The sequence below is a fragment of the Primulina eburnea genome, chromosome 6 (genome assembly GCF_022965805.1).
Source record: "Primulina eburnea isolate SZY01 chromosome 6, ASM2296580v1, whole genome shotgun sequence".
Lineage (NCBI taxonomy): Eukaryota > Viridiplantae > Streptophyta > Magnoliopsida > Lamiales > Gesneriaceae > Primulina > Primulina eburnea.
The window spans coordinates 30,869,176-30,879,848 of record NC_133106.1 but is presented as its reverse complement, the minus strand read 5'-3'; the positions used below and the strand labels follow the sequence as shown (position 1 = coordinate 30,879,848).

The window sequence follows — 10,673 nt, the reverse complement described above, 5'->3', positions numbered from 1 at the left end:
ACGAATTGCGTACGATTAAAAATCAACCTAACAAATAGGAACATGGCATTGTTAAATTCATATTATCGATAGTAATCCAATGTACCATGTATTTGTACACTATAATGTTTGTTGATATTTTTAAATACTGCAGAAAGAGTATGAATAACGGTGTCACAAAAGTTAAGACATGATCATTGAAATTGTATGTGCTGCTAACATGATTGTGATAAAAGTGATATAAATATCTTCTAATATGGGATATAAATAAGTTTGAATCTACGTTGAAACAAAAATCTCATTTTTTTTAAGTCGAGGAGATTATTGTTATTGAGTTTTAATCTCGAAATATCGGTCTACATGTGAAATCTTGATGTCAGATGAATTTGAAGCCAGAAACGAAAATCTCATTTCTATTTATAAAATAATGAAAAATAATTGAATGTGTTGAGTAAGAGCCATTGAAAAAATAGGTCACCTAAGTTTGAGAGTTGGAAAAAAAAAAAGAAGCTAGAGTTGATTGAATATGAACAGCCTGCAAATTATTCTTGGGCCTTTGCAAGAATCCGTTACGAGAAAATGAGCATAAAACCCGGTTGAGAGTTGAGACCGGCCCGGCTTGGCTTAAATGGGGAAACAAAATGTTGCTGCCCAGGATCGAACTGGGGACCTTCAGTGTGTAAGACTGACGTGATAACCACTACACCACAGCAACTCTGCTTGCTTGGCCTCAAAGAAATATATTAAATATAACTATTTTACTTCAAAAATCAGAATATACTGCAGAGGGCGTGGCGTCGGGCCGTCGGCTTGGGGATGTACAAGTGCTGGGCTACCAAGCTCTCTCATGACTTATAAACCTCACCGGATTCCTCCAAGTGTGTAAATTTAATTTCAAAATTCAATCTTTAAGCAACTCACATTGTGATTTGTTGACGCATTTCGTCGAACAGTTTCATGGTTCGCCGGAACGGCCTTCGCCGAGTCAAAGTTCCGGGCAAAAACGTTGGATGCTTCGTAATGCCGTTTTTTGCAATATATCGGTGGAATAGAATGAGTGGGAGAAACAGAACGGTTTCTATCCAATTTTTTGATAGTTTATGTGGCTTCTTTTAAAGCATGTATATTTTTATGTTTTCGTGTTGTTTTTAACTTTCTTAATTTATTCATTATTTCTTCATCTAAGTTCAGAACATAAAATTAAAATTATGACAACATCTACTTAAAATAGTAAACTATTTAATTAATTTATTCATATATATTTATGATAGAATATTATTAATGCTAGTAATATTTGTGGTATTTTTACCAATTTCTGAAATATTTAATTTTTTTAAAAATCCGTGACCGTTCCAAAACTGTTCTACAACATAATGTTAGAACTGAAACGATGGTTATCACAACGAACACTGCTACAGTTCCGACGAACCATGTGGTGGAGCCAGAAACATGACTCTGCCCAAGCTAGAATTTTAAATTCTAAAATCTTTTAATATTTTAAATTGATCTGCTAATAGCATATTAATCCAAAATTATACAAAATTTACATATAAATTTTTGTAAAAGAAAAATGGGCCACCTGTAGCCCAGGTAAATGTTTATGTGGCTCCGCCAATGCATGCGAGGCATAAAACTGTTAGCGTCGCCTACACTGAACCTAATCCAATGAGAGAAGGCTTTTCTGAATAGTTCAGTCTCCTGCTACGAGTTTATGTTTGCTAGTTGATTTTGAATGTCACTTAACTAGCCCCATAGTTTTATGTCTGTGGTGTGAGATCAAGTGGATCATAATGCACTTGGCTTCATCTAACCTGCGCAGGGACGACGTTGTACATGGAAATTATTACAAGGGCATTGATCGTCGCTAATCCATCCGTTTTTCTTTAGTGCGGACTATGGGCTAAAATTCTTAATAAATTCCAAAAAATTTAGCGACGGAGTCCACCCCAGCCTTTGGGGTGGCTCCGTCCCTGAATGGAACATGCATGAAAGGATATTTTAGCTAGCTTGTTCAAAATTTTATTACTCCTCTGTTTAGTTCGTTGGGAAAAAAACAGCAGAATATCGATGTGCTAATAATTTGAAAGTTTGCAATTGTCTATAATGCATGTGAGTGGTTGTTGTGGTCCTAACATAATCGGAGGACTTGTCAAGGTGGGCTATACACACATATTCCTAAAAACAGCAGAATATCGATGTGCTAATAATTTGAAAGTTTCCTTTCCCATTATCTCAATTTTAAAAATTGAAAACAATATTTAAAAAAAAAAATTGAAAACTTTATTTTAATTTTATAAAAAACCTGTTTAGTACTCCATTTTTTTCTATAGACTATACACACATATTTCTATGGACTACATACACATACATCCGTGATTTTTTTTTTTTGACAAAAACTGTTTATTTCTCCATTTAAAAAATTGTGCTTTATTATGAAAAGAGCCGATATTTAGTTTTTTTTTTAAAAAAAAATTATATAAAAAGGTTACCAATGGCTAGAAGGAGCCGTTGCATTTCAACCAAAAAAATATTTTTTTAAAAAGTCAAACCATTAGAAATATAATAATTATGTGGCTCGTGTACCTCACACTTTTCGAAGAGATGGAAGGATAATAACATAAATTAATGACTACGAATGCAGATGTCCTTAGTTCCGGGCCGAAATCTCTAATTTATTTGATTTGATTAATTAAATTTGAGATAACACAAATGCTAGTATATATTTAATATATATTTTAATGAGAATATCAAATTATATTTCTTCAAATACATATATTATTATAATTTACTAGTTCTGAGATACCCTTGTGAAAATAATACAATATAAAATTATATGTCAAAGTACAGCTATATGTGGGAAAATTTGATATTATATTATTTTTAAATTCAATGTAAACAAAAAAATATATGTTCATAAGAAAAGGATGAAATTAAGTTAAATAAAGAGGATTAAGGTAGGGGAAATGAGTTATTTCGAGAAAACAAAAATATTTAATAAAAGATAATTATTATTATACATGAAAATTGTGTATACTAAATCCATTATATTTAAATTTGTAAAAAAAATATTTAATAGGAATAACAAATTCATTTAAACCATGTCATAAAAATAACAATTGAAATTCAAGTCATCAATTTCCGATGATGGGACACAACAACGTTATAAAATTAAGAGACCAACAGACAGAAACCTATGTTTTTAGGGTGTGCCTAGACAACTGTCCGTGACTTGGGCATCGTGCTAATTTTATGTCCCATTTTATAAATTTATTAAACTTACGTCGACGCCACGTACATATTTGTCCAACTCGAATAAATTAAGCATCGTAAACCACGAGAATACGTGGATCGTGTAATCAGGCTTTATTTAATCAATAATAATAACTTCTTCTGGAGGACCTCTAGTCGTTAAAGTAGATAAATATTTGATTAATTAATGTTTTTTATTACAACTCAAATTTATTATCGAAGGTTGACTAAGTGGCGGCTGGGTCAATAAAGTGCCGCCGTATCAAGGTTCAAAGAATTTTCTTTGTGAAGCAGTGTCGTCAATCATGTGATGTAGTAATATTTACATTTAAAAAGACCAAAACATTATATATTTATTTTCTATTTCAAGAAGATAAATAGGAAATTTTCCATTAAACTGAAACAATGGAGTTATCCAATTTGATCCTAAAATTTTGCTTTATTATTATGGTATTGGTTATTAATTATAAAAAATGATAGGGGTATAGCCTGAAGGATCGTGTGCCGGTGTCTTGAAGGCATTTTAAACATAATATTCTCCAATGAGCTACAATAGCTCGTGTTATAAGAATGTTAACACCGATAAATTAAATCGAGTTTTGTTAAAAATCAAGCGGAAGAAACTCGAAGTAATCCTTCGTGAAGAAGACTGTTAAATTAGAAAACGTTTTAACTTATGTAAACTGAATAACTGAAAAGCGGGGGATCAATTGTCGCATATATCAGTTCAGTTATGACAAGAACTGAACTGACGAATGCTCTAACTGATCAAGTCAGTTTGAAAACATCAGTTAATCAGTTAAATACACAAGATATGTTTATGGATGTTCAAAGAGTTCAACTACTCCTAAGTCACCCCTTCTACCATCTCGGGTAGAATCCACTATAAGACTTTGATTTCTACAACTACTTGTACAAATCCACTCAGCTTAGGACTTACACTACTGTCTCAACTGAACTCCTAGCCTAGACTGAAGGCAGCACCTTCCAGCTAACACTTATTTAACGTCGGTGTGTCAAAGACTACATACACAGTTTAACGTATTTGTGCAAGACTGTATTTGGGTGGAAGCGATGAATGTGTGTGTCTGTGGGAACTGAACAAGGAATACACCGGAAATGTGTTCCCACACACTGAGGGAAATATGCTTCTAATCTAAGCTGATAACATGTTGAAGTGTCACTCTAGGCTGATTGCTTCTTGTAAGCTAATATGCAATATGCGAGCTTTTTTTATTTGTATCTTCACACATTCTATATGTTATTGGTCTTCACCGATCTTCTGTTTATAGGCGGAAGACTGATCGTACAATTATTGTATTCGTTGCATTTAAATTCGTTCCTTGGACTATGTGTATCGACTTTTTGACTGTCCTTCTGAAACGTTTGTCTTTAATGCTCTGATGCAACGTTCATTATTGTCCTTTGACTAGACAATTGCTTTGTACCTTTGTATATAGCTGGAATCCACTGAATGAGTTTGTCTTCACCTACAACTGAAAGATTTTTAACTGACGCTCCGAACTAGTCAGCACAACTGATATTCAGTGGAGCTGGTGAAATCAGTTGACTCGTCAGTCGAACTGATTTCACTTTCGTTCAGTTGAACTGATCAGCTGTGTTTCTTCATCAGTTGAACATTCCTTCGGCTGACCGGGCTTCTGAGATTCTCTTACTGAGCTACCTATCAACTAGACAGTCAGCTGAACTACTCATTTGACGTATCAGTTCGCCTGATTCAGTTTGTGCAATCAGTTGAGTCTTCAGTTTGCGATGTAAATAGATCGTAACTGATTCTAACTTCTGCACACTAAGGTAAAACATTAGTAACACAAAATAACAAGTTTTTTTAACAACAAAATTAAGATTGCGAACTTGAAAAGTTCCAACAAAACCAATTCAATTATTTGACCATCTTAAAATAAGGTTGAGTATAAGAGATGACAATTTCTTCTGAATTCGACGAATAATCAGATATCCTACTCGAATAGAAGAGGATACATATGATATTTTTTTATCTTATTAAATAAATGAGAAATCGAGGATGAAGATTTTCGGGTATGAGGAGGGAGAATGATCTTAAAGAATCCTACCTACACACACATATATATATGATTTTTCAGCTATAATATTAATTCTAATACATTTTTGTTGAATGATAATAGAACATAGTTGATAATTTTTTTTTGGTAGGATAATGATGTTAGGATAAATTGTTTATCACGCCAAGGTGACACTCTAACACTGAGTTATATCCATTCCTTAGCCAGAAAGATATGTGACTATGAAAGAAGGATTAAGTGGAACAGAATTACTCTGTTATTTCTTCAATAATGTTTAATTTGCTAATTTCTATATTTAATTTTTTCCTTATTGTTTCAAAAATTTAGTATATATACACAATTTACTTGAAATAAGTCAAATTTGATATAATTAATACAATTATAGGTAATAATATGATATTTGAGTAGTATATTAATATCCAATCCTCTGATGTATATGAAGATAACGATGAATTGAATATTCGATGGGATAATAATAAGGATAATGATGATGATTGATATATTAAATGAAGATATATAATAAATGAGGATGAGGACATATGATATGGAAACATTCTCAAACCCGACTCATTATCATCTTTATTGAGTATTACTCCTTGCGTCTCATATATATAAACTGAATTTTTTTCTTTTGTCTCAAATATATAATTTATTTTTATATTTAATATTATTTTATCTTGTTTTTTTATTAATCTAACCCTATTTAATTTTTTTATTCACTAATTTGTTCATTTAATTAATAAATATTTATTAAATAAGGCGTAAAATTAGAAATTTCTTAATAACATTTTTTAATAACTTTTTAAATATATATGAAAACACATAATATAATAAATATTAAACATAAAATATATGAGATGAAGAATATTTAATTATGAGAACTCATTACTAAGGCCACTTTTCCAGGTAAGCCCTCGTAGAGACAAGGTCCTAGAGCCTTCTCTCTCATTTTATTCTTGTAGTACTCTTGGTTTCTTGGTAGATTTTATTTGGGTGAGAGCTAATTTGGGCATCAGAATGTTACCGTCCCACAATTTCCGTCGTCTTTGATGTCTGTTTGCGTTGTAAGCGATGACAAAAAAAATAGAAGTTGTTGCAGTGTTTGCCGACTACTGAGATGAATTGATTACTCAAATTTGTTCGCATTGAGCATTAGAATTCTATCGTTAGACATCTTCCGACGTTTCTAACGTTTGTTTGTAATGCTATAGGTGGACTCACAAAAGTTTGCTCTTTAGGAGTTGTTGGAGTGTCAGCCGACTACTCAAATTGATTGCTTACTCAGACCTCTCATTTCAAGTAATATTATTTATTTATTGCATTAAAATTTTGGTTATTTGGTTTGTTCGAACTGATTGTCAAACGTGTTCTCAAAAAGTTTTAGTCGAATACATCGAATAAAATGCAATACAATTTAAAAAAATTATATACTTGTAATCAATTCAATTTTGGAATAAAAATCCAATTTAGACTTATAGCAGATTCAAACTAATATGAAATCCAATCTGTATCGAACTAATTATGGCAAACCCTTCACACACACATATATATATTTTATTAAAGTTGAGGTCATGATATTAACGACTTAAGAAGGACACCAACTTTTTTTTTCCAATGTTACCCTTATATGATACTAATATTACACTTTTGTTTTGTTTTTTTTTAATTTCGACACACACTTTTATTTTCAATTTTTTTATTTCAATAATTCAAATATCAATTTAGTCCCTCCATAATTTGTCAAATTTTACTTTAGTTTATCGATAATAATAAAAAATACTATATACACACGTATCGTGTGTGCAAAATAATTAGTATATACGGATGATTGGATACATTCTTGGATAATAGAGTAAAACTGAGTTGAATTTTACCGATACGTGCCCGTAAACCCCCAAACTTGAATGCATCTTAAACAGTATTATCAACTACCAATTTTCCCACCAATTAAAACCCAACAGTTGCAACCGTTACCAATGCTGGAACAACATTAATCTCATCGTGTCCGACGGCTAAACTTGGTACGATGAACCAAAAATATTACCCCAAAAACATGTGGGCCAGCTACCAATATACGCCAAGTAGATCGTATATTCAAAGCCCCCCTCCACCTTCTTGGGTTTTGTGGTATTCTTTCACGGTAAATGTATGTGTAGAGACTCGGGCGGGGACCCTGAAATTTCCATGAGATGCCGAAATTAGAATTTACAACCTGCTATAAATACACACAACACACGTATGTCCACGCATACTAAAGGTGAAAGTGAGTTTTCTATTCCGTAAGACCTGAGGAAGTATTGCAGAGTTCAAAGATTTCTACTTCTAGATTCACGCTCTGTTTATGTTTATGTTCTTTGTTACATTTGTGGGAGCCAGACTCACAGTGTATCAAGGCTTCATTTTTCATTCTGTATAGTTTATTTCAAGGTCGTCTTATTTTATAGAATCAAGAATCCTCGAGAATTTTGAAGGGTATGCTCCATTTTCAGCTGTTTATTTGTTGCCATCGCATGCTCTTAATTTGGTCTCTTTTTAGGCTACTCAGTGTCCTATCCTTTACATTGAATTATCTCGAGTTGTGTTGTTTTAGTTGAATTCTAAGTTGTTCTTAGTTCAGTTTCTTGTCCCTTCTCGTTCCCCATTATTTTATTGTTCTTGTAATCACATGTTTTATTTTTTTGAGAACTTCTGGTGATAATATTTGTTGAAGCTGTTGGTTTAATTACTTTGATGGGTCCTAGTAAGTAGTAATTGGTGGTGGGTTTCTGTTTGGTTTTGCGGGAATTTGGGGGGCGGAGGTTGAACTGTGTTTTCTTGATTTAGCTGTATCCAGCCTGTGATTTCGTATGCTTCTCGTTTTTCACAACTCCATGTGTGTGAGTCGTGTGCTTTTAAGATCCTTCTTTCTTTCTTTCTTTCTTTCTTTTTTTTGGGGGCAATCATGTGTTTGATGGGCTATGCCTCTATAGAAGCTGAGATCCCACGAATGCAAGAACCTTTCGGGGGAGGGGGGGATTAAATCTTCTTGATAATTCTTCAATCATTTTATAGCATTTTCTTGGAGACAAAATCCAATCTTGCTGTATCTAAAGTTTCAATTATTTTCCCCAGACTCTTCCGGTGAGAATTTTCTCTAAACATGGACGATGAATATGAGAAGTTTATCAGGAGAATGAACCCTCCAAGGTATTGTCTCTCTGCTATTTTAATTCATATGAGTTAACTTAGTTTAGTTCCTTCTTTTCCTGTGGTTTAGTGCTTAATTATATCACTCTTCTCACCTATTGCCAGAGTCGTGATCGATAACTGAATCATGCAAAAACGCAACAATCATTCAGGTATGAATCTGTTTGATTCTTTTTTTTTTTCCCGTCTTCATGTTGGTTTTTTAAGAGATTTCTGCTAATTTTCCTCTTTTAATGAAGGTGGATAGTGCTAACAAATATGGAATTCTTCTCGAAGTCGTACAAGTTCTTACTGATCTCAATCTTATTATAACCAAAGCTTATATATGCTCCGATGGTGGATGGTTCATGGATGGTAACAATAGTTCGTTTATGTGATATGGGAAACTTACTGTACGTTTTCCGGATGTTGTTGAATTGTAATCTGGAGAAGTTTTTTCCCCTTTAGTTTTCAATGTCACTGATCAAGATGGAAACAAGATAACTGATGCAGGGACTCTAAACTATATTGAAAAGGTTAGAATTGTCTTGATCTTGGAAATTTTCAAGCTTCCTCTGTATATTTTTAACAATCCATATGAACTTTTCATTTTATTTTCAGTCACTTGGCCCCGATTCTTGTTTCGCATCTTCTAGGAGAACATCAGTCGACGTGAAATCAGGGATGGAGCACACGTCCATCGAGTTAATAGGAAGTGATAGACCAGGGCTACTATCTGAAGTTAGTGCAATTCTCACACAACTCAAATGTAACGTGGTTAATGCCGAGGTATGGACACATAACACTCGTGCAGCAGCTGTTATGCAAGTAACAGACGAAAAAACAGGGGGTGCGGTGACAGATCCCGACAGGTTAACCATGGTTAAGCGCCGCTTATTTCCTTTGCTAAAGGGTGGTAACAGCTATAGGAAAGCTAAAACTGTGGTCTCCAATGGGGTCACTCACACAGCTAGAAGGCTTCACCAAATGATGTTCGACGACAGAGATTACGAACATATGGGCGATGATTATTCGTTGAATGATAAAGAAACCCCACGTGTTAATGTTGTAAACTGGCATGATAAAGACTACTCTGTGGTAACAATCCAGTGCAAGGATAGGCCGAAGCTTCTTTTTGATATAGTATTTACTCTGACAGATATGCAGTATGTAGTTTCCCATGGAAATGTTGAGGCCAAGGGACCCGAAGCTCATCAGGTTTACTATTTATGAATTATGACAAATACGATTGGAATCATAAATGTTTTTACAATCTGTCTAAAACTGTTCTTGTTTTTGCATTTGAAGGAATATTGCATAAGGCATATAGATGGATCCCCAGTGAAATCGGATGCCGAAAGGCAAAGGGTTATCCAATGTCTTGAAGCAGCAATACAGAGAAGAGCATCTGAAGTAAGAACAGATAATGTTTTTGCTAAACTGTCATATATTGCATCTTATCTTTTCACTCCGATAAACGAGGCTAGTCGACATGATCAAGCTGTTGAAGAAAATTTTGAGTTACATATGCCATCATATTCTGTTTGATTCTTGTTTAGAGTTCATATAAATCAAAACTATCTTCCAAAAGTCTGCTTATTTCTTATAATATTGCTTCGTTATCTATGCAACAAAGGTGTTTTCTCCATTTCTTACATTGATTTAACCCATTTTTTGTTTCGTTCATCACCAGGGACTGAAGCTAGAACTATGCGCGACAGATAGAGTAGGCCTATTGGCTGATGTAACTCGTATCTTCCGTGAGAATAGCCTATCTGTGACTCGAGCAGAAGTGACGACAAGAGCAGGCAAAGCCATCAACTCGTTCCATGTTCGTTGCACTTCGGGATATGCGGTCGACCCCAAGATCATAGATTCCATCCGGAAAACGATAGGGGCCATAGGGCATACCTTACTTAGAGTTAAAGGGTGCCCCGATGAGTCAAATCCAGCCCCTCAAGAATCCTCCACCAGATTCTTGTTTGGAGGTCTCCTCAAATCAAGATCGTTCCGTAATTTCGGTTTGGTTAGGTCCGATTCTTGAAAACATGCATGAGATCATATAATACCAGATGACTTTGTATATATTACATGCTTTGAATGGTTTTGAATAGACAGGATTTTGAGGCTGACTCTCTTGGGAATATGTCCACCTTAGATCATTTGTACAGACAATGCCTAGTGTAATATTAAGTGGTTTAAAAAGTTGATACAAGA

At 33.9% G+C, this 10,673-nt stretch overlaps 1 non-coding gene and 1 pseudogene across 1 annotated transcript; one reads left to right on the top strand and one right to left on the bottom strand.

Moving 5' to 3' along the window:
• Positions 1–621: 621 nt before the first annotated feature.
• On the bottom strand, positions 622–694 carry TRNAV-UAC (transfer RNA valine (anticodon UAC)). The gene has a single exon. It is a non-coding gene; the product is annotated as a tRNA-Val (tRNA).
• Positions 695–7,784: 7,090 nt separating this feature from the next.
• LOC140834216 (ACT domain-containing protein ACR4-like) lies at positions 7,785–10,673 on the top strand (annotated as a pseudogene).